The sequence below is a fragment of the Schistocerca serialis genome, chromosome 11 (assembly GCF_023864345.2).
Source record: "Schistocerca serialis cubense isolate TAMUIC-IGC-003099 chromosome 11, iqSchSeri2.2, whole genome shotgun sequence".
Lineage (NCBI taxonomy): Eukaryota > Metazoa > Arthropoda > Insecta > Orthoptera > Acrididae > Schistocerca > Schistocerca serialis.
In genome coordinates, this window is record NC_064648.1 from 21,396,648 (window position 1) to 21,422,943 (window position 26,296).

Genomic DNA, 26,296 nt, shown 5'->3' on the forward strand with positions numbered 1-26,296 from the left:
AGTCCTCTAGTACTAAAGTCGGCATGGTGCCTTTTGTATTAAAATCGGATGCAATTTCTGTGCTTCATCGTCAATAAGAAGGTCCAAGGTATACAGTAAACCTGAAGTGAAACATTGCAATCTTAAACCGGTCTCACAGGAGATGTTCAAATCATAGAAAGATAGGGTGTCAGTCCTCTTGTACTTAAGTCGGCATTGTGCCTTTTGAATTAATTTCGGATGCAATTTCTGTGTTTCATCGTCAATTAGAAGGTCCGAGGTATACAGTAAAAATGAAGTGAAGCATCGGAATCTAAAACTGGTCTCACAGGAAAGGTTCTAAACATAGATATTAAGAAGAGTGAGTCCTCTTGTACTTAAGTCAGCATTGTTCATTTTGAATTTAATTCCCATGCAATTTCTGTGTTTCATCGTCAATAAGAAGGTCCATGGTATACAGTAAACCTGAAGTGAAGCATCGCAATCTCAAACCGATCTCACAGGAGAGGTTCTAAACATAGAATGTAAGAAGTGTCAGTCCTCTTGTACTTAAGTCGGCATTGTGCCTTTTGAATTTCTTTCCAATTTCTGTGCTTCATCGTCAATAAGAAGGTTCAAGGCATACAGTAAACCTAAAGTGAAGCATCGGAATCTAAAACTGTACTCACAGGAGAGGTTCAAATCATAGAAAGTTAGAGTGCCATTCCTCTTGTACTTAAGTCGGCATTGTGCCTTTGAGTTAAACTCGGATGCAATTTCTGTGCTTCATCGTCAATAAGATCGTCCAAGGTGTACAGTAAACCTCAAGTGCAGAATCGGAATCTACAACTGGACTCAAAGGAGAGGTTTAAATCATAAAAAATTAGAGTGTCAGTGCTCTTGTACTTAAGTCGGCATTGTGCCTTTTGAATTTCTTTCCGATACAATTTCTGTGCTTCATCGTCAATAAGAAGGTTCAAGGCATACAGTAAACCTAAAGTGAAGCATCGGAATCTAAAACTGGGCTCACAGGAGAGGTTGAAATCATAGCAAGTAAGAGTGTCAGCCCTCTTGTACTTAAGTCGGCATTGTGCCTAATGTATTACATTCCGATGCAATATCTGTGTTTCATCTTCAATTAGAAGGTCCAAGGTATACAGTAAACCTGAATTGATGCATCGGAATCTAAAACCGGTCTCACAGGAGAGGTTTAAATCATAAAAGTTAGAATGTCAATCCTCTTGTACTTAAGTCGGCATTGTGTCATTTGTACTAAATTCGGATGCAATTTCTGTGCTTAATCGTCAATTAGAAAGTCCAAGGAATACAGTAAACCTGAAGTGAAGCATTGGAATCTAAAACTGGACTCACAGGAGAGGTTGTAAATATAGACAGTAAGAAGGGTCAGTCTTCTTGTACTTAAGTCGTCATTGTTCCTTTGGTTTTTAATTCGGATGCAATTTCTGTGCTTCATCGTCAATAAGATCGTCCAAGGTATACAGTAAACCTGAAGTGAAGCATCGGAATCTAAAACTGGGCTCACAGGAGAGGTTCAAATCATAGAAAGTTAGAGTGTCATTCCTCTTGTACTTAAGTGGGCATTGTGCCTTTTGTATTAACCTCGGATGCAATTTCTATGCTTCATCGTCGATAAGAAGGTCCAAGGTACACAGTAAACCTGAAGTGAAGAATAGGAATCTACAACTGGACTTACAGGGGAGGTTCAAATCATAGAAAGTTAGAGTGTCAGTCCTCTTGTACTTCAGTTGGCATTGTGCCTTTTGAATTAAATTCGAATGCAATTTCTGTGTTTCATCGTCAATTAGAAGGTCCAAGGTATACAGTAAACCTGAAGTGAAGCATTGGAATCTAAACCGGGTCTCACAGGAAAGGTTCTAAACATAGACAGTAAGAAGAGTCAGTCCTCTTGTACTTAAGTCGGCATTGTGCCTTCTGTTCTAAATTTGGATGCAATTTCTGTGTTTCATCGTCAATAAGACTGTCCTGTGTATACAGTAAACCTGAAGTGAAGCATCGCAATCTAAAGTCGGTCTCACAGGAGAGGTTGTAAACATAGAATGTAAGAAGTGTCAGTCCTCTTGTACTTAAGTCGGCATTGTGCCTTTTCTATTTAATTCGGATGCAATTTCTGTGTTTGATCATCAATAAGAAGGTCCAAGGGATAAAGTAAACCTGAAGTGAAGCATCAGAATCTAAAACTGGACTCACATGAGAAGTTCAAATCATAGAAAGTTTAAGTGTCAGTCCTCTTGTACCTAAGTCGGGATTGTGCCTTTTAAATTTAATTCCGATGCAATTTCTGTGCTTCATCGTCAATAAGATGGTTCAAGGTATACAGTAAACCTGAAGTGAAGCATCGGAATCCAAAACTGGACTCACAGGAGAGGGTGAAAACATAGAAAGTTAGAGAGTCAGTCCTCTTGTACGTAAATCGGCATTGTGCCTTTTGTATTAAATTCGTATGCAATTTTTGTGTTTCATCGTCAATTAGAAGGTCCAAGATATACAGTAAACCTGAATTGAAGCATCGGAATCTAACACCGGTTTAACAGGAGAGGTTTAATTCATAGAAAGATAGAGTGTCAGTCCTCTTGTACTTAAGTCTTCATTGTGCCTTTTGTATTAAACTCGGATGCAGTTTCTGTGCTTCATCGTCAATAAGAAGGTCCAAGGTGTACAGTAAACCTGAAGTGAAGCATCGGAATCTAAAACTGGACTCACAGGAGAGGTTCTAAACATAGGCAGTAAGAAGAGTCAGTCCTCTTGTACTTAAGTCGTTATTGTGCCTTTTGAATTTAATTCGGATGCAATTTCTGTGCTTCATCGTCAATAAGAAGGTGTAAGGTATACAGTAAACCTGAAGTGAAGCATCGGAATCTAAAACTGGACTCACATTAGAGGTTCCAATCATAGAAAGTTAGAGTGTCAGTCCTCTTGTACTTAAGTCGGCATTGTGCCTTTTGTATTAAATTCTAATGCAATTTCTGTGCTTCATCGTCAGTAAGAAGGTCCAAGGTATAAAGTAAACCTGAAGTGAAGCATCGGAATCTATAACTGGACTCACAAGAGCGGTTGAAATCATAGAAAGTTAGAGTGTCAGTCCTCTTGTACTTAAGTCGGCATTGTGCCTTTTGAATTTCTTTCCGATACAATTTCTGTGCTTCATCGTCAATAAGAAGGTTCAAGGCATACAGTTAACCTAAAGTGAAGCATCGGAATCTAAAACTGGGCTCACAGGGGAGGTTCAAATCATAGAAAGTTAGGGTGTCAGTCCTTTTGTACTTAAGTCGGCATTGTGCCATATGTATTAAATTCGGATGCAATATCTGTGTTTCATCGTCAATTAGAAGGTCCAAGGTATACAGTAAACCTGAATTGAAGCATAGGAATCTAAAACCGGTCTCACAGGAGAAGTTTAAATCATAAAAGTTAGAGTGTCAGTCCTCTTGTACTTAAGTCGGCATTGTGCCTTTTGTACTAAATTCGGATGCAATTTCTGTGCTTACTCGTCAATAAGAAGGTCCAAGGAATACAGTAAACCTGAAGTGAAGCATCGGAATCTAAAACTGGACTCAAAGGAGAGGTTGTAAGTATAGACAGTAAGAAGTGTCAGTCTTCTTGTACTTAAGTCGTCATTGTGCCTTTGGTTTTTAATTCGGATGCAATTTCTGTGCTTCATCGTCAATAAGATGGTCCAAGGTATACAGTTAACCTGAAGTGAAGCATCGCAATCTCAAACCGATCTCACAGGAGAGGTTCTAAACATAGAATGTAAGAAGTGTCAGTCCTCTTGTACTTAAGTAGGCATTGAGCCTTTTGAATTAAATTCGGACGAGATTTGTGTGTTTCATCATCATTTAGAAGGTCCAAGGTATACAGTACAGCTGAAGTGAAGCATTGGAATCTAAACCTGTTCTCACAGGAAAGGTTCTAAACATAGACAGTTAGAGGAGTCAGTCCTCTTGTACTTAAGTCGGCATTGTGCCTTTTGTACTAAATTTGGATGGAATTTCTGTGTTTCATCGTCAATAAGACGGTCCTGGGTATACAGTAAACCTGAAGTGAAGCATCGCAATCTAAAACCGGTCTCATAGGAGAGTTTCGAAACATAGAGTGTAAGAAGTGTCAGTCCTCTTGTACTTAAGTCGGCATTGTGCCTTTTCTATTTAATTCAGATGCAATTTCTGTGTTTGATCATCAATAGGAAGGTCCAAGGGATACAGTAAACCTGAAGTGAAGCATCGGAATCTTGAACTGGACTCACAGGAGAAGTTCAAATCATAGAAAGTTTAAGTGTCAGTCCTCTTGTACTTAAGTCGGGATTGTGCCTTTTGAATTTAATTCCGATGCAATTTCTGTGCTTCATCGTCAATAAGATGGTTCAAGATATACAGTAAACCTGAAGTGAAGTATCGGAATCCAAAACTTGACTCACAGGAGAGGGTGAAATCATAGAAAGTTAGAGTGTCAGTCCTCTTGTACGTAAGTCGGCATTCTGCCTTTTGTATTAAATTCGTATGCAATTTCTGTGTTTCATCGTCAATTAGAAGGTCCAAGATATACAGTAAACCTGAATTGAAGCATCGGAATCTAAAACCGGTCTCACAGGAGAGGTTTAATTCATAGAAAGTAAGAGTGTCAGTCCTCTTGTACTTATGTCGGCATTGTGCCTTTTGTATTAAACTCGGATGCAATTTCTGTGCATCATCGTCAATAAGAAGGTCCAAGGTGTACAGTAAACCTGAAGTGAAGCATCGGAATCTAAAACTGGACTCACAGAAGAGGTTCTAAACATAGGCAGTAAGAAGAGTCAGTCCTCTTTTACCTAAGTCGTTGTTGTGCCTTTTGAATTTAATTCGGATGCAATTTTTGTGCTTCATCGGCAATAAGAACGTCCAAGGTATACAGTAAACCTGAAGTGAAGCATCGGAATCTAAAACTGGACTCACAGGAGAGGTTCAAATCATAGAAAGTTAAAGTGCCATTCCTCTTGTACTTAAGTCGGCATTGTGCCTTATGTATTAAATTCGGATGCAATATCTGTGTTTCATCGTCAATTAGAAGGTCCAAGGTATACAGTAAACCTGAATTGAAGCATCGGAATCTAAAACCGGTCTCACAGGAGAGGTTTAAATCATAGAAAGTTAGAGTGTCAGTCCTCTTGTACTTAAGTCGGCATTGTGCCTTTTGAATTTCTTTCCGATACAATTTCTGTGCTTCATCGTCAATAAGAAGGTCCAAGGAATACAGTAAACCTGAAGTGAAGCATCGGAATCTAAAACTGGACTCACAGGAGAGGTTGTAAATATAGACAGTAAGAAGGGTCAGTCGTCTTGTACTTTAGTCGCCATTGTGCCTTTGGTTTTTAATTAGAATGCAATTTCTGTGCTTCATCGTCAATAAGATGATCCAAGGTATACAGTAAACTTGAAGTGAAGCATCGGAAACTAAAACTGGGCTCACAGGAGAGGTTCAAATCATAGAAAGTTAGAGTGTCATTCCTCTTGTACTTAAGTCGGCATTGTGCCTTTTGTATTAAACTCGGATGCAATTTCTGTGCTTCATCGTCAATAAGAAGGTCCAAGGTAGACAGTGAACCTGAAGTGAAGAATCGGAATCTACAACTGGACTCACAGGGGAGGATCAAATCATAGAAAGTTAGAGTGTCAGTCCTCTTGTACTTAAGTCGGCATTGTGCCTTTTGAATTTCTTTCCGATTCAATTTCTGTGCTTCATCGTCAATAAGAAGGTCCTAGGAATACAGTAAACCTGAAGTGAAGCATCGGAATCTAAAACTGGACTCACAGGAGAGGTTGTAAATATAGACAGTAAGAAGGGTCAGTCGTCTTGTACTTGAGTCGCCATTGTGCCTTTGGTTTTTAATTAGAATGCAATTTCTGTGCTTCATCGTCAATAAGATGATCCAAGGTATACAGTAAACATGAAGTGAAGCATCGGAATCTAAAACTGGTCTCACAGGAAAGGTTCTAAACATAGATAATAAGAAGAGTGAGTCCTCTTGTACAGGGTGGCGCAGATGGATCGGGTGGTTTTAAAATACTTGTCAAACTGTCAATTGTAAAGGTATTGGATTGAAATAAAGTGCAAAACGTGTAGTTACAATGGAAGTTTATTAACTAAAAAATAGTAATGTTAGTTTTTAAAAATTACATCCATCAAATGCCCTCCTTCTCGAGCGACGCATTCTTGGAGTCGGTCCTTAACGTTCCGCATTGCCCGCTCAAGCACATCACCAGGAATTGATGTGATTTCGGTGTGAATTGCTGCCTTCAACTCCTGAATTGTCCGGGGTTTGTTCATGTAGACCCTTGCTTTTAAATAGCCCCATAAGAAAAAGTCACATACCGTGAGGTCCGGCGAGCGAGGGGGCCAATGGACATCTCCATTACGGGAAATCAAACGGCCAGGGAACAGAGCGCGTACAGCTTGCATTGATATCCTAGCGGTATGTGCAGTTGCCCCGTCTTGTTGGAACCACATATTGCCCATGTCGTAATTGATCTCTTCAAGTTGTGGGAGGAGAAAATCTTCAATCATGTTCACATAACGCTGCGAATTAACAGTAACCGCCTGCTCCCTTTCATTTTCAAAAAAGTAAGGACCAATTATCCCTAACTTAGAAACCCCACACCAAACCGTCACTTTGTCACTATGGAGAGGCCGTTGGTGTAGATCTCTTGGGTTAGTGTCGGCCCAGTAACGGCAATTTTGCTTGTTTACGTATCCGTTAATGTGAAAGTGAGCCTCGTCAGACATCATGATATTCAGGTTTACATCTTCCAATAACTCCAACATCTGTTGGCTAAACTGAAGCCTTTGAAGATGATCTGTTGGGAGAATCTTCTGTACCAACAGGATTTTATAGGGGTGGAATTTCAGTTCTTCGTTAAGAATCCTTTGAAGGCTCCGACGTGACATTCCAAGAGCTTGAGCACGACGTCTCGTTGATCGACGTGGGCTCGCAGTGACATCGCGTCTCACACGCTCCACGTTCTCAGGCGTTGTTATTGTTGGCGGTCTAGGCGTACATTTTGGAGCACATGGACCAGTAGTGCGGAAATTATGCACCCAACTCAATATCGTATCTCGCTTAGGAACACTACCGCGAGGTGGGATGTTGAAACGCCGGCGAAAGGCACGCGTCACAGCAACAATTGACTCGTTATTGCGTATGAACTCTTCCACTGCGAAAACACGATGCTCAACGGACCACGTAGCCATCGCGACTGACTGCCAGCCTGCAACTGAAACTTCCCGTCCCCCCCCCCCCCCCACCACAGGACGAAGTCGCCGAACACCTGGCTCCCCCCCTCCAGACGTACAGTCCACTTCAAAACCACCCGATCGATCTGCGCCACCCTGTACTTAAGTCGGCATTGTGCCTTTTGTATTAAATTCGGATGCAATTTCTGTGTTTCATCGACAATAAGAAGCTCCAAGGGATACAGTAAACCTGAAGTGAAGCATCGAAATCTAAAACCGGTCTCACAGGAGAGGTTGACATCATAGAATGTAGGAAGTGTCAGTTCTCTTGTACTTAAGTCGGTATTGTGCTTTTTAAATTTAATTCGCATGCAATTTCTGTGTTTGATCGTCAATAAGAAGGTCCAAGGGATACAGTAAACCTGAAGTGAAGCATCGGAATCTAAAACTGGACTCACAGGAGAGGTTTAAATCATAGAAAGTTTAAGTGTCAGTCCTCTTGTACTTAAGTCGGCATTGTGCCTTTGGAATTTAATTCCGATGCAATTTCTCAGCTTCATCGTCAATAAGAAGGTTCAAGGTATACAGTAAACTGAAGTGAAGCATCGGAATCTAAAAAAGGACTCACAGGAGAGGTTCAAATCATAGAAAGTTAGAGTGTCAGTCCTCTTGTACTTATGTCGGCATTTTGCATTTTGTATTAAATTCGGATGCAATATCTGTGTTCCATCGTCAATTAGAAGGTCCAAGGTATACAGTAAACCTAAATTGAACCATCGGAATCTAAAACCGGACTCATAGGAGAGGTTTAAATTATAAAAGTTAGAGTGTCAGTCCTCTTGTACTTAAGTCGGCATTGTGCCTTTTGTACTAAATTCGGATGCAATTTCTGTGCTTCATCGTCAATACGAAGGTCCAAGGTACACAGTAAACCTTTTGTGAAGCATCGGTATCTAAAACTGGACTCACAGGAGAGGTTCTAAATATAGACAGTAAGAAGAACCAGTCCTCTTGTACTATAGTCGTCATTGTGCCTTTTGAATTTATTTCGGATGCAATTTCTGTGCTTCATCGTCAATAAGAAGGTCCAAGGTATACAGTAGACCTGAAGTGAAGCATCGGAATCTAAAACTGGACTCACAGGAGGGGTTCAAATCATAGAAAGTTAGAGTGTCATTCCTCTTGTACTTAAGTCGGCAATGTGCCTTTTGTATTAAACTCGGATGCAATTTCTGTGCTTCATCGTCAGTAAGAAGGTCCAAGGTAGACAGTAAACCTGAAGTGAAGAATCGGAATCTACAACTGGACTCACAGGGGAGGTTCAAATCGTAGAAAGTTAGAGTGGCAGTCCTCTTGTACTTAAGTCGGCATTGTGCCATTTGAATTAAATTCGGATGCAATATCTGTGTTTCATCGTCAATTAGAAGGTCAAAGATATACAGTACACCTGAAGAGAAGCATCGCAAACTAAAACCGGTCTCACAGGAGAGGTTCTAAACATAGAATGAGAGAAGTGTCATTCCTCTTGTACTTAAGTCGTCTTTGTGCCTTTTGAATTTAATTCGGATGCAATTTCTGTGCTTCATCGTCAATAGGAAGGTCCAAGGTATACAGTAAACCTGAAGAGAAGCATCGCAAACTAAAACCGGTCTCACAGGAGAGGTTCTAAACATAGAATGAGAGAAGTGTCATTCCTCTTGTACTTAAGTCGTCTTTGTGCCTTTTGAATTTAATTCGGATGCAATTTCTGTGCTTCATCGTCAATACGAAGGTCTAAGGTATAAAGTAAACCTGAAGTGAAGAATCGGAATCTAAAACTGGACTCACAGGAGTGGTTCAAATCATAGAAGGTTAGAGAGTCACCCCTAGTACTTGAGTCGGCATTGTGCCTTTTGAATTAAATTCGGATGCAATTTCTGTGTTTCATCGTCAATTAGAAGGTCAAAGATATACAGTACACCTGAAGTGAAACATTGGAATCTAAACCTGGTCTCACAGGAAAAGTTCTAAACATACATAGTAAGAAGAGTAAGTCCTCTTGTACTTATGTCGGCATTGTGCCTTTTGTACTAAATTTGGATGCTATTTCTGTGTTTCATCGTCAATAAGTATGTCCTGGGTATACAGTAAACCTGAAGTGAAGCATCACAATCTAAAACCCGTCTCACAGGAGAGGTTCTAAACATAGAATGTAAGAAGTGTCAGTCCTCTTGTACTTAAGTCGGCATTGTGCCTTTTCTATTTAATTCGCATGCAATTTCTGTGTTTGATCATCAATAAGAAGGTCCATGGGATACAGTAAACCTGAAGTGAAGCATCCGAATCTAAAACTGGACTCACAGGAGAGGTTCAAATCATAGAATGTTTAAGTGTCAGTCCTCTTCTACTTAAGTCGGGATTGTGCCTTTTGAATTTAATTCCGATGCAATTTCTGTGTTTCATCGTCAATTAGAAGGTCCAAGATATACAGTTAACCTGAATTGAAGCATCGGAATCGAAAACGGGTCTCACAGGAGAGGTTTCAATAATAGAAAGTTAGAGTGTCAGTCCTCTTGTACTTAAGTCGTCATTGTACTTTTTGTATTAAACTCGGATGCAATTTCTGTGCTTCATCGTCAATAAGAAGGTCCAAGGAGCACAATAAACCTGATGTGAAGCATCGGAATCTAAAACTGGACTCACAGGAGAGGTTCTAAACAAAGGCAGTAAGAAGAGTCAGTCCTGTTGTACTTAAGTCGTCATTTTTCCTTTTGAATTTGATTCGGATGCAATTACTGTGCTTCATCGGCAATAAGAATGTCCATTGTATACAGTAAACCTGAAGTGAAGCATCGGAATCTAAAACTGGACTCACAGGAGAGGTTCAAATCATAGAAAGTTAGAGTGTCATTCCTCTTGTACTTAAGTCGGTATTGAGCCTTTTGTATTAAACTCGGATGCAATTTCTGTGTTTCATCGTCAATTAGAAAGTCCAAGGTATACAGTAAACCTGAAGTGAAGCATCGGAATCTAAACCTGGTCTCACAGGAAAGGTTCTAAACATAGATATTAAGAAGAGTCAGTCCTCTTGTACTTAAGTCGGCATTGTGCCTTTTGTTTTAAATTCGGATGCAATTTCTGTGTTTCATCGACAATTAGAAGGTCCATGGTATACAGTAAACCTGAAGTGAAGCATCAGAATCAAAAACTCGACTCACAGGAGACGTTCAAAACATCGGCAGTAAGAAGAGTCAGTCCTCTTGTACTTAAGACGTCATTCTGCCTTTTGAATTTGATTCGGATGCAATTTCTGTGCCTCATCGGCAATACGATCATCCAAGGTATACAGTAAACCAGAAGTGAAGCATCGGAATCTAAAACTGGACTCACAGGAGAGGTTTAAATCATAGAAAATTAGAGTGTCAGCCCTCTTGTACTTGAGTCGGCATTGTGCCTTTTGAATTCCTTTCCGATAAAATTTCTGTGCTTCATCCTCAATAAGAAGATTCAAGGTATACAGTAAACCTGAAGTGAAGCATCGGAATCTAAAACTGGACTCACAGGAGAGGTTCAAATCATAGACAGTTAGAGAGTCAGTCCTCTTGTACTTAAGTCGGCATTGTGCCTTATGTATTAAATTCGGATGCAATATCTGTGTTTCATCGTCAATTAGAAGGTCCAAGGTATACAGTAAACCTGAATTGAAGCATCGGAATCTAAAACCGGTCTCACAGGAGAGGTTTAAATCATAAAAGTTAGAGTGTCAGTCCTCTTGTACTTAAGTCGGCATTGTGCCTTTTGTACTAAATTCGGATACAATTTCTGTGCTTCATTGTCAATAAGAAGGTCCAAGGAATACAGTAAACCTGAAGTGAAGCATCGGAATCTAAAACTGGACTCACAGGAGAGGTTGTAAATATAGACAGTAAGAAGAGTCAGTCCTCTTGTACTTATGTCGTCATTGTGCCTTTGGAATTTAATTCGGATGCAATTTCTGTGCTTCATCGTCAATAAGATGGTCCAAGGTATACAGTAAACCTGAAGTGAAGCATCGGAATCTAAAACATGGCTCACAGGAGAGGTTCAAATCAAAGAAAGTTAAAGTGTCATTCCTCTTGTACTTAAGTCGGCATTGTGCCTTTTGTATTATACTCGGATGCAATTTCTGTGCTTCATCGTCAATAAGAAGGTCCAAGGTAGACAGTAAACCTGAAGTGAAGAATCGGAAGCTACAACGGGACTCACAGGGGAGGTTCAAATCATAGAAAGTAAGAGTGTCAGTCCTCTTGTACTTAAGTCGGCATTGTGCAGTTTGAATTAAATTCTGATGCAATTTCTGTGTTTCATCGTCAATTAGAAGGTCCAAGGTATACAGTAATCCTGAAGTGAAGCATTGGAATCTAAACCGGGTCTCACAGGAAAGGTTGTAACCATAGACAGTAAGAAGAGTCAGTCCTCTTGTACTTAAGTCGGCATTGTGCCTTTTGTACTAAATTAGGATGCAATTTCTCTGTTTCATCGTCAATAAGAAGGTCCAAGGTATACAGTAAACCTGAATTGAAGCATCGGAATGTAAAACCGGTCTCACAGGAGCGGTTGACGTCATAGAATGTTAGAAGTGTCAGTCCTCTTGTACTTATGTCGGTATTGTGCCTTTTAAATTTAATTCGGATGCAATTTCTGTGTTTGATCGTCAATAAGAAGGTCCAAGGGATACAGTAAACCTGAAGTGAAGCATCGGAATCTAAAACTGGACTCACAGGAGAGGTTCAAATCATGGAAAGTTTAAGTGTCAGTCCTCTTGTACTTAAGTCGGCATTGTGCCTTTGGAATTTAATTCCGATGCAATTTCTATGCTTCTTCGTCAATAAGAAGGTTCAAGGTATACAGTAAACCTGAAGTGAAACATCGGAATCTAAAAAATGACACACAGGAGAGGTTCAAATCATAGAAAGTTACAGTGTCAGTCCTCTTGTACTTAAGTCGGCATTTTGTCTTTTGTATTAAATTCTAATGCAATATCTGTGTTTCATCGTCAATTAGAAGATCCAAGGTATACAGTTAACCTGAATTGAAGCATCGGAATCTAAAACCGGTCTCACAGGAGAGGTTTCAATTATAAAAGTTAGAGTGTCAGTCCTCTTGTACTTAAGTCGGCATTGTGCCTTTTGTACCAAATTCGGATGCAATTTCTGTGCTTCATCGTCAATACGAAGGTCCAAGGTATACAGTAAACCTGAAGTGAATCATCGGAATCTAAAACTGTACTCACAGGAGAGGTTCTAAGTATTGACAGTAAGAAGAATCAGTCCACTTGTACTTAAGTCGTCATTGTGCCTTTTGAATTTAATTCGGATGCAATTTCTGTGCTTCATCGTCAATAAGAAGGTCTAAGGTATACAGTAAACCAGAAGTGAAACATCGGAATCTAAAACTGGACTCACAGGAGAGGTTCAAATCATAGAAAGTTAGAGTGTCATTCCTCTTGTACTTAAGTCGGCATTGTGCCTTTAGTATTAGAGTCGGATGCAATTTCTGTGCTTCATCGTCAATAAGAAGGTCCAAGGTGTTCAGTAAACCAGAAGTGAAGCAGCGGAATCTAAAACTGGACTCACAGGAGAGGTGCCAAACATAGGCAATAAGAAGAGTCAGTCCACTTGTACTTAAGTCGTCATTGTGCCTTTTGAATGTAATTCGGATGCAATTTCTGTGCTTCATCGGCAATAAGAACTCCAAGGTATACAGTAAACCTGAAGTGAAGCATCGGAATCTAAAACTGGACTCAGGAGAGGTTCAAATCATAGAAAGTTAAAGTGTTATTCCTTTTGTACTTAATCGGCATTGTGCGTTTTGTATTATACTCGGATGCAATTTCTGTGCTTCATCGGCAATAAGATGTTCCAAGGTATACAGTAAACCTGAAGTGAAGAATCGGAATCTACAACTGGACTCACAGGAGAGGTTGTAAATATAGACAGTAAGAAGAGTCAGTCCTCTTGTACTTAAGTCGTCATTGTGCCTTTGGAATTTAATTCGGATGCAATTTCTGTGCTTCATCGTCAATAAGATGGTCCAAGGTATACAGTAAACCTGAAGTGAAGCATCGGAATCTAAAACATGGCTCACAGGAGAGGTTCAAATCAAAGAAAGTTAAAGTGTCATTCCTCTTGTACTTAAGTCGGCATTGTGCCTTTTGTATTATTCTCGGATGCAATTTCTGTGCTTCATCGCCAATAAGAAGGTCCAAGGTAGACAGTAAACCTGAAGTGAAGAATCGGAAGCTACAACTGGACTCACAGGGGAGGTTCAAATCATAGAAAGTAAGAGTGTCAGTCCTCTTGTACTTAAGTCGGCATTGTGCAGTTTGAATTAAATTCTGATGCAATTTCTGTGTTTCATCGTCAATTAGAAGGTCCAAGGTATTCAGTAATCCTGAAGTGAAGCATTGGAATCCAAACCGGGTCTCACAGGAAAGGTTGTAACCATAGACAGTAAGAAGTGTCAGTCCTCTTGTACTTAAGTCGGCATTGTGCCTTTTGTACTAAATTAGGATGCAATTTCTCTGTTTCATCGTCAATAAGAAGGTCCAAGGTATACAGTAAACCTGAATTGAAGCATCGGAATCTATAACCGGTCTCACAGGAGAGGTTGACATCATAGAATGTTAGAAGTGTCAGTCCTCTTGTACTTAAGTCGGTATTGTGCCTTTTAAATTTAATTCGGATGCAATTTCGGTGTTTGATCGTCAATAAGAAGGTCCAAGGGATACAGTAAACCTGAAGTGAAGCATCGGAATCTAAAACTGGACTCACAGGAGAGGTTCAAATCATGGAAAGTTTAAGTGTCAGTCCTCTTGTACTTAAGTCGGCATTGTGCCTTTGGAATTTAATTCCGATGCAATTTCTCTGCTTCTTCGTCAATAAGAAGGTTCAAGGTATACAGTAAACCTGAAGTGAAACAACGGAATCTAAAAAAGGACACACAGGAGAGGTTCAAATCATAGCAAGTTACAGTGTCAGTCCTCTTGTACTTAAGTCGGCATTTTGTCTTTTGTATTAAATTCTAATGCGATATCTGTGTTTCATCGTCAATTAGAAGGTACAAGGTATACAGATAACCTGAATTGAAGCATCGGAATCTAAAACCGGTCTCACAGGAGAGGTTTAAATTATAAAAGTTAGAGTGTCAGTCCTCTTGTACGTAAGTCGGCATTGTGCCTTTTGTACTAAATTCGGATTCAATTTCTGTGCTTCATCGTCAATACGAAGGTCCAAGGTATACAGTAAACCTGAAGTGAATCATCGGAATCTAAAACTGTACTCACAGGAGAGGTTCTAAGTATAGACAGTAAGAAGAATCAGTCCACTTGTACTTAAGTCGTCATTGTGCCTTTTGAATTTAATTCGGATGCAATTTCTGTGCTTCATCGTCAATAAGAAGGTCTAAGGTATACAGTAAACCTGAAGTGAAACATCGGAATCTAAAACTGGACTTACAGGAGAGGTTCAAATCATAGAAAGTAAGAGTGTCAGTCCTCTAGTACTTAAGTCGGCATTGTGCAGTTTGAATTAAATTCTGATGCAATTTCTGTGTTTCATCGTCAATTAGAAGGTCCAAGGTATACAGTAATCCTGAAGTGAAGCATTGGAATCTAAACCGGGTCTCACAGGAAAGGTTGTAACCATAGACAGTAAGAAGAGTCAGTCCTCTTGTACTTAAGTCGGCATTGTGCCTTTTGTACTAAATTAGGATGCAATTTCTCTGTTTCATCGTCAATAAGAAGGTCCAAGGTATACAGTAAACCTGAATTGAAGCATCGGAATGTAAAACCGGTCTCACAGGAGCGGTTGACGTCATAGAATGTTAGAAGTGTCAGTCCTCTTGTACTTATGTCGGTATTGTGCCTTTTAAATTTAATTCGGATGCAATTTCTGTGTTTGATCGTCAATAAGAAGGTCCAAGGGATACAGTAAACCTGAAGTGAAGCATCGGAATCTAAAACTGGACTCACAGGAGAGGTTCAAATCATGGAAAGTTTAAGTGTCAGTCCTCTTGTACTTAAGTCGGCATTGTGCCTTTGGAATTTAATTCCGATGCAATTTCTCTGCTTCTTCGTCAATAAGAAGGTTCAAGGTATACAGTAAACCTGAAGTGAAACATCGGAATCTAAAAAATGACACACAGGAGAGGTTCAAATCATAGAAAGTTACAGTGTCAGTCCTCTTGTACTTAAGTCGGCATTTTGTCTTTTGTATTAAATTCTAATGCAATATCTGTGTTTCATCGTCAATTAGAAGATCCAAGGTATACAGTTAACCTGTATTGAAGCATCGGAATCTAAAACCGGTCTCACAGGAGAGGTTTAAATTATAAAAGTTAGAGTGTCAGTCCTCTTGTACTTAAGTCGGCATTGTGCCTTTTGTACCAAATTCGGATGCAATTTCTGTGCTTCATCGTCAATACGAAGGTCCAAGGTATACAGTAAACCTGAAGTGAATCATCGGAATCTAAAACTGTACTCACAGGAGAGGTTCTAAGTATTGACAGTAAGAAGAATCAGTCCACTTGTACTTAAGTCGTCATTGTGCCTTTTGAATTTAATTCGGATGCAATTTCTGTGCTTCATCGTCAATAAGAAGGTCTAAGGTATACAGTAAACCAGAAGTGAAACATCGGAATCTAAAACTGGACTCACAGGAGAGGTTCAAATCATAGAAAGTTAGAGTGTCATTCCTCTTGTACTTAAGTCGGCATTGTGCCTTTAGTATTAGAGTCGGATGCAATTTCTGTGCTTCATCGTCAATAAGAAGGTCCAAGGTGTTCAGTAAACCAGAAGTGAAGCAGCGGAATCTAAAACTGGACTCACAGGAGAGGTGCCAAACATAGGCAATAAGAAGAGTCAGTCCACTTGTACTTAAGTCGTCATTGTGCCTTTTGAATGTAATTCGGATGCAATTTCTGTGCTTCATCGGCAATAAGAACGTCCAAGGTATACAGTATACCTGAAGTGAAGCATCGGAATCTAAAACTGGACTCAGGAGAGGTTCAAATCATAGAAAGTTAAAGTGTTATTCCTTTTGTACTTAATCGGCATTGTGCGTTTTGTATTATACTCGGATGCAATTTCTGTGCTTCATCGGCAATAAGATGTTCCAAGGTATACAGTAAACCTGAAGTGAAGAATCGGAATCTACAACTGGACTCACAGGAGAGGTTGTAAATATAGACAGTAAGAAGAGTCAGTCCTCTTGTACTTAAGTCGTCATTGTGCCTTTGGAATTTAATTCGGATGCAATTTCTGTGCTTCATCGTCAATAAGATGGTCCAAGGTATACAGTAAACCTGAAGTGAAGCATCGGAATCTAAAACATGGCTCACAGGAGAGGTTCAAATCAAAGAAAGTTAAAGTGTCATTCCTCTTGTACTTAAGTCGGCATTGTGCCTTTTGTATTATTCTCGGATGCAATTTCTGTGCTTCATCGCCAATAAGAAGGTCCAAGGTAGACAGTAAACCTGAAGTGAAGAATCGGAAGCTACAACTGGACTCACAGGGGAGGTTCAAATCATAGAAAGTAAGAGTGTCAGTCCTCTTGTACTTAAGTCGGCATTGTGCAGTTTGAATTAAATTCTGATGCAATTTCTGTGTTTCATCGTCAATTAGAAGGTCCAAGGTATTCAGTAATCCTGAAGTGAAGCATTGGAATCTAAACCGGGTCTCACAGGAAAGGTTGTAACCATAGACAGTAAGAAGTGTCAGTCCTCTTGTACTTAAGTCGGCATTGTGCCTTTTGTACTAAATTAGGATGCAATTTCTCTGTTTCATCGTCAATAAGAAGGTCCAAGGTATACAGTAAACCTGAATTGAAGCATCGGAATCTATAACCGGTCTCACAGGAGAGGTTGACATCATAGAATGTTAGAAGTGTCAGTCCTCTTGTACTTAAGTCGGTATTGTGCCTTTTAAATTTAATTCGGATGCAATTCCGGTGTTTGATCGTCAATAAGAAGGTCCAAGGGATACAGTAAACCTGAAGTGAAGCATCGGAATCTAAAACTGGACTCACAGGAGAGGTTCAAATCATGGAAAGTTTAAGTGTCAGTCCTCTTGTACTTAAGTCGGCATTGTGCCTTTGGAATTTAATTCCGATGCAATTTCTCTGCTTCTTCGTCAATAAGAAGGTTCAAGGTATACAGTAAACCTGAAGTGAAACAACGGAATCTAAAAAAGGACACACAGGAGAGGTTCAAATCATAGCAAGTTACAGTGTCAGTCCTCTTGTACTTAAGTCGGCATTTTGTCTTTTGTATTAAATTCTAATGCGATATCTGTGTTTCATCGTCAATTAGAAGGTACAAGGTATACAGATAACCTGAATTGAAGCATCGGAATCTAAAACCGGTCTCACAGGAGAGGTTTAAATTATAAAAGTTAGAGTGTCAGTCCTCTTGTACGTAAGTCGGCATTGTGCCTTTTGTACTAAATTCGGATTCAATTTCTGTGCTTCATCGTCAATACGAAGGTCCAAGGTATACAGTAAACCTGAAGTGAATCATCGGAATCTAAAACTGTACTCACAGGAGAGGTTCTAAGTATAGACAGTAAGAAGAATCAGTCCACTTGTACTTAAGTCGTCATTGTGCCTTTTGAATTTAATTCGGATGCAATTTCTGTGCTTCATCGTCAATAAGAAGGTCTAAGGTATACAGTAAACCTGAAGTGAAACATCGGAATCTAAAACTGGACTCACAGGAGAGGTTCAAATCATAGCAAGTTAGAGTGTCATTCCTCTTGTACTTAAGTCGGCATTGTGCCTTTAGTATTAGAGTCGGATGCAATTTCTGTGCTTCATCGTCAATAAGAAGGTCCAAGGTGTTCAGTAAACCTGAAGTGAAGCAGCGGAATCTAAAACTGGACTCACAGGAGAGGTGCCAAACATAGGCAATAAGAAGAGTCAGTCCACTTGTACTTAAGTCGTCATTGTGCCTTTTGAATTTAATTCGGATGCAATTTCTGTGCTTCATCGGCAATAAGAACGTCCAAGGTATACAGTAAACCAGAAGTGAAGCATCGGAATCTAAAACTGGACTCAGGAGAGGTTCAAATCATAGAAAGTTAAAGTGTTATTCCTCTTGTACTTAATCGGCATTGTGCGTTTTGTATTATACTCGGATGCAATTTCTGTGCTTCATCGGCAATAAGATGTTCCAAGGTATACAGTAAACCTGAAGTGAAGAATCGGAATCTACAACTGGACTCACAAAAGAGGTTTAAATCATAGAAAATTAGAGTGTCAGTCCTCTTGTACTTAAGTCGGCATTGTGCCTTTTTAATTTCTTTCCGATACAATTTCTGTGCTTCATCGTCAATAAGAAGGTTCAAGGTATATAGTAAACCTGAAGAGAAGCATCGGAATCTAAAACTTACCTCACAGGAGAGGTTCAAATCATAGAAAGTTAGTGTGTCAGTCCTCTTGTACTTAAGTCGGCAATGTCCCTTATGTATTAAATTCGGATGCAATTTCCTTGTTTCGTTGTCAATTAGAAGGTCCAAGGTATACAGTAAACCTGAATTGAAGCATCGCAATCTAAAACCGGTCTCACAGGAGAGGTTTAAATCATAAAAGTTAGAGTGTCAGTCCTCTTGTACTTAAGTCGGCATTGTGCCTTTTGTACTAAATTCGGATGCAATTTCTGTGCTTCATCGTCAGTAAGAAGGTCCAAGGTATACAGTAAACCTGAAGTGAAGCATTGGAATCTAAACCGGGTCTCACAGGAAAGGTTCTAAGTATAGACAGTAAGAAGAGTCAGTCCTATTGTACTTAAGTCGGCATTGTTCCTTTTGTACTAAATTTGGATGCAATTTCTCTGTTTCATCGTCAATAAGAAGGTCCAAGGTATACAGTAAACCCGAAGTGAAGCATCGGAATCTAAACCTGGTCTCACAGGAAAGGTTCTAAACATAGATATTAAGGAGAGTCAGTCCTCTTGTACTTAAGTCGGCATTGTGCCTTTTGTTTTAAATTCGGATGCAATTTCTGTGTTTCATCGACAATTAGAAGGTCCAAGGTATACAGTAAACCTGAAGTGAAGCATCGGAATCTAAAACTGGACTCACAGGAGACGTTCTAAACATCGGCAGTAAGATGAGTCAGTCCTCTTGTAGTTAAGTCGTCATTCTGCCTTTTGAATTTGATTCGGATGGAATTTCTGTGCCTCATCGGCAATACGATCATCCAAGGGATACAGTAAACCAGAAGTGAAGCAGCGGAATCTAAAACTGGACTCACAGGAGAGGTTTAAATCATAAAAGTTAGAGTGTCAGTCCTCTTGTACTTAAGTCGGCATTGTGCCTTTTGTACTGAATTCCGATGCAATTTCTGTGCTTCATCGTCAATAAGAAGGTCCAAGGAATACAGTAAACCTAAAGTGAAGCATCGGAATCCAAAACTGGACTCACAGGAGAGGTTGTAAATATAGACAGTAAGAAGAGTCAGTCCTCTTGTACTTAAGTCGTCATTGTGCCTTTGGAATTTAATTCGCATGCAATTTCTGTGCTTCATCGTCAATAAGATGGTCCAAGGTATACAGTAAACCTGAAGTGAAGCATCGGAATCTAAAACATGGCTCACAGGAGAGGTTCAAATCAAAGAAAAATAGAGTGTCATTCCTCTTGTACTTATGTCGGCATTGTGCCTTTTGTATTATACTCGGATGCAATCTCTGTGCTTCATCGTCAATAAGAAGGTCCAAGGTAGACAGTAAACCTGAAGTGAAGAATCGGAAGCTACAACTGGACTCACAGGGGAGGTTCAAATCATAGAAAGTTAGAGTGTCAGTCCTCTAGTACTTAAGTCGGCATTGTGCCTTTTGAATTAAATTCGGATGCAATTTCTGTGTTTCATCGTCAATTAGAAGATCAAAGGTATACAGTACACCTGAAGTGAAACGTTGGAATCTAAACCTGGTCTCACAGGAAAGGTTCTAAAGATACACAGTAAGAAGAGTCAGTCCTCTTGTACTTATGTCGGCATTGTGCATTTTGTACTAAAGTTGGATGCAGTTTCTGTGTTTCATCGTCAATAAGTATGTCCTGGGTATACAGTATACCTGAAGTGAAGCATCGCAATCTAAAACCCGTCTCACAGGAGAGGTTCTAAACATAGAATGTTTAAGTGTCAGTCCTCTTCTACTTAAGTCGGGATTGTGCCTTTTGAATTTAATTCCGATGCAATTTCTGTGTTTTATCGTCAATTAGAAGGTCCAAGATATACAGTTAACCTGAATTGAAGCATCGGAATCTAAAACGGGTCTCACAGGAGTGGTTTCAATCATAGAAAGTTAGAGTGTCAGTCCTCTTGTACTTAAGTCGTCATTGTACTTTTTGTATTAAACTCGGATGCAATTTCTGTGCTTCATCGTCAACAAGAAGGTCCAAGGAGCACAATAAACCTGAAGTGAAGCATCGGAATCTAAAACTGGACTCACAGGAGAGGTTCTAAACAAAGGCAGTAAGAAGAGTCAGTCCTGTTATACTTAAGTCGTCATTGTTCCTTTTGAATTTGATTCGGATGCAATTACTGTGCTTCATCGGCAATAAGAACGTCCAAGGTATACAGTAAACCTGAAGTGAAGCATTGGAATCTAAAACTGGACTCACAGGAGAGGTTCAAATCATAGAAAGTTAGAGTGTCATTCCTCTTGTACTTAAGTCGGCATTGTGCCTTTTGTATTAAACTCGGATGCAATTTCTGTGTTTCATCGTCCATTAGAAGGTCCACGGTATACAGTAAACCTGAAGTGAAGCATCGGAATCTAAACCTGGTCTCACAGGAAAGGTTCTAAACATAGATATTAAGAATAGTCAGTACTCCTGTTCTTAAGTCGGCATTGTGCCTTTTGTTTTAAATTCGGATGCAATTTCTGTGTTTCATCGACAATTAGAAGGTCCAAGGTATACTGTAAACCTGAAGTGAAGCTCGGAATCTAAAACTGGACTCACAGGAGATGTTGTAAACATCGGCAGTAAGAAGAGTCAGTCCTCTTGTACTTATGTCGTCATTCTGCCTTTTGAATTTGATTCGGATGCAATTTCTGTGCCTCATCCTCAATACGATCATCCAAGGTATACAGTAAACCAGAAGTGAAGCATCGGAATCTACAACTGGACTCACAGGAGAGGTTTAAATCATAGAAAATTAGAGTGTCAGCCCTCTTGTACTTAAGTCGGCATTGTGCCTTTTGAATTCCTTTCCGATAAAATTACTGTGCTTCATCGGCAATAAGAACGTCCAAGGTATACAGTAAACCTGAAGTGAAGCATTGGAATCTAAAACTGGACTCACAGGAGAGGTACAAATCATAGAAAGTTAGAGTGTCATTCCTCTTGTACTTAAGTCGGCATTGTGCCTTATGTATTAAATTCGGATGCAATATCTGTGTTTCATCGTCAATTAGAAGGTCCAAGGTATACAGTAAACCTGAATTGAAGCATCATTATCTGAAACCGGTCTCACAGGAGAGGTTTAAATCATAAAAGTTAGAGTGTCAGTCCTCTTGTACTTAAGTCGGCATTGTGCCTTTTGTACTAAATTCGGATGCAATTTCTGTGCTTCATCGTCAATAAGAAGGTCCAAGGAATACAGTAAACCTGAAGTGAATCATCGGAATCTAAAACTGGACTCACAGGAGAGGTTGTAAATATAGACAGTAAGAAGAGTCAGTCCTCTTGTACTTAAGTCGTCATTGTGCCTTTGGAATTTAATTCGGATGCAATTTCTGTGCTTCATCGTCAATAAGATGGTCCAAGGTATACAGTAAACCTGAAGTGAAGCATCGGAATCTAAAACATGGCTCACAGGAGAGGTTCAAATCAAAGAAAGTTAGAGTGTCGTTCCTCTTGTACTTAAGTCGGCATTGTGCCTTTTGTATTATACTCGGATGCAATTTCTGTGCTTCATCGTCAATAAGAATGTCCAAGGTAGACAGTAAACCTGAAGTGAAGAATCGGAAGCTACAACTGGACTCACAGGGGAGGTTCAAATCATAGAAAGTTAGAGTGTCAGTCCTCGTGTACTTAAAACGGCGTTGTGCCGTTTGAATTAAATATTGATGCAATTTCTGTGTTTCATCGTCAATTAGAAGGTCCAAGGTATACAGTAATCCTGAAGTGAAGCATTGGAATCTAAACCGGGTCTCACAGGAAAGGTTGTAACCATAGACAGTAAGAAGAGTCAGCCCTCTTGTACTTAAGTCGCCATTGTGCCTTTTGTACTAAATTAGGATGCAATTTCTCCGTTTCATCATCAATAAGAAGGTCCAAGGTATACAAAACCTGAATTGAAGCATCGGAATCTAAAACCGGTCTCACAGGAGAGGTTGACATCATAGAATGTTAGAAGTGTCAGTCCTCTTGTACTTAAGTCGGTATTGTGCCTTTTAAATTTAATTCGGATGCAATTTCTGTGTTTGATCGTTAATAAGGAGGTCCAAGGGATACAGTAAACCTGAAGTGAAGCATTGGAATCCAAAACTGGACTCACAGGAGAGGTACAAATCATAGAAAGTTTAAGTGTCAGTCCTCTTGTACTTAAGTCGGCATTGTGCCTTTGGAATTTAATTCCGATGCAATTTCTCTGCTTCTTCGTCAATAAGAAGGTTCAAGGTAAACAGTAAACCTGAAGTGAAACATCGGAATCCTAAAAGGACACACAGGAGAGGTTCAAATCATAGAAAGTTACAGTGTCAGTCCTCTTGCACTTAAGTCGGCATTTTGCCTTTTGTATTAAATTCTAATGCAATATCTGTGTTTCATCGTCAATTAGAAGGTCCAAGGTATACAGTTAACATGAATTGAAGCATCGGAATCTAAAACCGGTCTCACAGGAGAGGTTTAAATTATAAAAGTTAGAGTGTCAGTCCTCTTGTACGTAAGTCGGCATTGTGCCTTTTGTACTAAATTCGGATGCAATTTCTGTGCTTCATCGTCAATAAGAAGGTCCAAGGAATACAGTAAACCTGAAGTGAAGCATCGGAATCTAAAACTGTACTCACAGGAGAGGTTCTAAATATAGACAGTACGAAGAATCAGTCCACTTGTACTTAAGTCGTCATTGTGCCTTTTGAATTTAATTCGGATGCAATTTCAGTGCTTCATCGTCAATAAGAAGGTCTAAGGTATACTGTAAACCTGAAGTGAAGCATCGGAATCTAAAACTGGACTCACAGCAGAGGTTCAGATCATAGAAAGTTTAAGTGTCAGTTCTCTTGTACTTAAGTCGGGATTGTGCCTTTCGAATTTAATTCCGATGCACTTTCTGTGCCTCATCGTCAATAAGAAGGTTCAAGGTATACAGAAAAACTTGAAGTGAAGCAACGGAATCTAAAAGTGGACTCACAGGAGAGGTTCTAAACGTAGGCAGAAAGAAGAGTCAGTTCTCTTGTACTTAAGTCGTCATTGTGCATTTTGAATTTAATTCGGAGGCAATATCTGTGCTTCATCGGCAATAAGAACGTCCAAGGTATACAGTAAACCTGAAGTGAAGCATCGGAATCTGCTACTGGACTCACAGGGGAGGTTCCAATCATAGAAAGTTAGAGTGTCATTCCTCTTGTACTTAAGTCGGCATTGTGCATTTTATATTAAACTCAGATGCTATTTCTGTGCTTCATCGTCAATAAGAAGGTCCAAGGTAGACAGTAAACCTGAAGTGAAGAATCGGAATCTGCAACAGGACTCACAGGGAAGGATCAAATCATAGAAAGTTAGAGTGTCAGTCCACTTGTACTTAAGTTGGCATTGTGCCATTTTTCTAAATTCGGATGCAATTTCTATGTTTCATCGTCAATAAGAAGGTCCAAGGTATACAGTAAACCTGAAGTGAAGCATCGCAATCTAAAACCGGTCTCACAGGAGAGGTTCTAAACATAGAATGTAAGAAGTGTCAGTCCTCTTGTACTTATGTCGGCATTGTGCCTTTTCTTTTTAATTCGGATGCAATTTCTGTGTTTGATCATCAATAAGAAGGTCCAAGGGATACAGTAAACCTGAAGTGAAGCATCGGAATCTAAAACTGGACTCACAGGAGAGGTTCAAATCATAGAAAGTTTAAGTGTCAGTAATCTTGTACTTAAGTCGGGATTGTGCGTTTTGAATTTAATTCGGATGCAATTTCTGTGCTTCATCTTCCACAAGAAGGTCCAAGGTATACAGTAAACCTGAAGTGAAGCATCGGAATCTAAAACTGGACTCACAGGAGAGGTTCAAATCATAGAAAGTTAGAGTGTCATTCCTCTTGTTAATTAAGTCCGCATTGTGCCTTTTGTATTAAACTCGGATGCAATTTCTGTGCTTCATCGTCAATAAGAAGATCCAAGGTATACAGTAAACCTAAATTGAGGCATCGGAATCTAAAACCGGTCTCACAGGAGAGGTTTAAATAATAAAGGTTAGAGTGTCAGTCCTCTTGTACTTATGTCTACATTGTGCCTTTTGTACTTAATTCGGATGCAATTTCTGTGCTTCATCGTCAATACGAAGTTCCAAGGTATACAGTAAACCTGAAGTGAAGCATCGGAATCTAAAACTGGACTCACAGGAGAGATTCTAAATATAGACAGTAAGAAGAATCAGTCCTCTTGTACATAAGTCGGTATTGTGCCTTTTGTTCTAAATTCGTATGCAATTTCTGTGTTTCATCGTCAATTAGAAGGTCCAAGGCATACAGTAAACCTGAACTGAAGCATAGCAATCTAAAATCGGTATCACAGGAGAGGTTCTAAACATAGAATGTAAGAAGTGTCAGTCCTCTTCTACTTAAGTCGGGATTGTGCGTTTTGAATTTAATTCGGATGCAATTTCTGTGCTTCATCGGCAAAAAGAACGTCCAAGGTATACAGTACACCTGAAGTGAAACATCGGAATCTACAACTGGACTCACCGGGGAAGTTCAAATCGTAGAAAGTTAGAGTGTCAGTCCTCTTGTTTTTAAGTCGACATTGTGCTTTTTGAATTAAATTCAGATGCAATTTCTGTGTTTCATCGTCAATAAGAAGGTACAAGGTATACAGTAGACCTGAAGTGAAGCATCGCAATCTAAAACCGATCTCACAGGAGAGGTTCTAAACATAGAATGTAAGAAGTGTCAGTATTCTTGTACTTAAGTAGACATTATGCCTTTTCTATTTAATTCGGATGCAATTTCTGTATTTGATCATCAATAAGAAGTTCAAAGGGATACAGTAAACCTTAAGTGAAACATCGGAATCTAAAACTGGACTCACAGGAGAGGTTCAAATCATAGAAAGTTAATGTGTCAGTCCTCCTGTACTTAAGTCGGCATTGTGCCTTTCGTACTAAATTCGGATGCAATTTCTGTGCTTCATCGTCAATACGAAGGTCCAAGGTATACAGTAAACCTGAAGTGAAGCATCGGAATCTAAAACTGTACTCACAGGAGAGGTTCTAAATATAGACAGTAAGAAGAATCAGTCCACTTGTACTTAAGTCGTCATTGTGCCTTTAGAATTTAATTCGGATGCAATTTCTGTGCTTCATCGTCAATAAGAAGGTCCAAGGTATACAGTAAACCTGAAGTGAAGCATCGGAATCTAAAACTGGACTCACAGGAGAGGTTCAAATCATAGAAAGTTAGAGTGTCATTCCTCTTGTACTTAAGTCGGCATTGTGCCTTTAGTATTAAACTCGGATGTAATTTCTGTGCTTCATCGTCAATAAGAAGTTCCAAGGTGTTCAGTAAACCTGAAGTGAAGCAGCGGAATCTAAAACTGGACTCACAGGAGGGGTGCCAAACATAGGCAGTAAGAAGAGACAGTCCTCTTGTACTTAAGTCGTCAATGTGCCTTTTGAATTTAATTCGGATGCAATTTCTGTGCTTCGTCGGCAATAAGAACGTCCAAGGTATACAGTAAACCTGAAGTGAAGCATCGGAATCTAAAACTGGACTCAGGAGAGGTTCAAATCATAGAAAGTTGAAGTGTTATTCCTCTTGTACTTAAGTCGGCATTGTGCGTTTTGTATTAAACTCGGATGCAATTTCTGTGCTTCATCGGCAATAAGATGGTCCAAGGTAAACAGTAAACCTGAAGTGAAGCATTG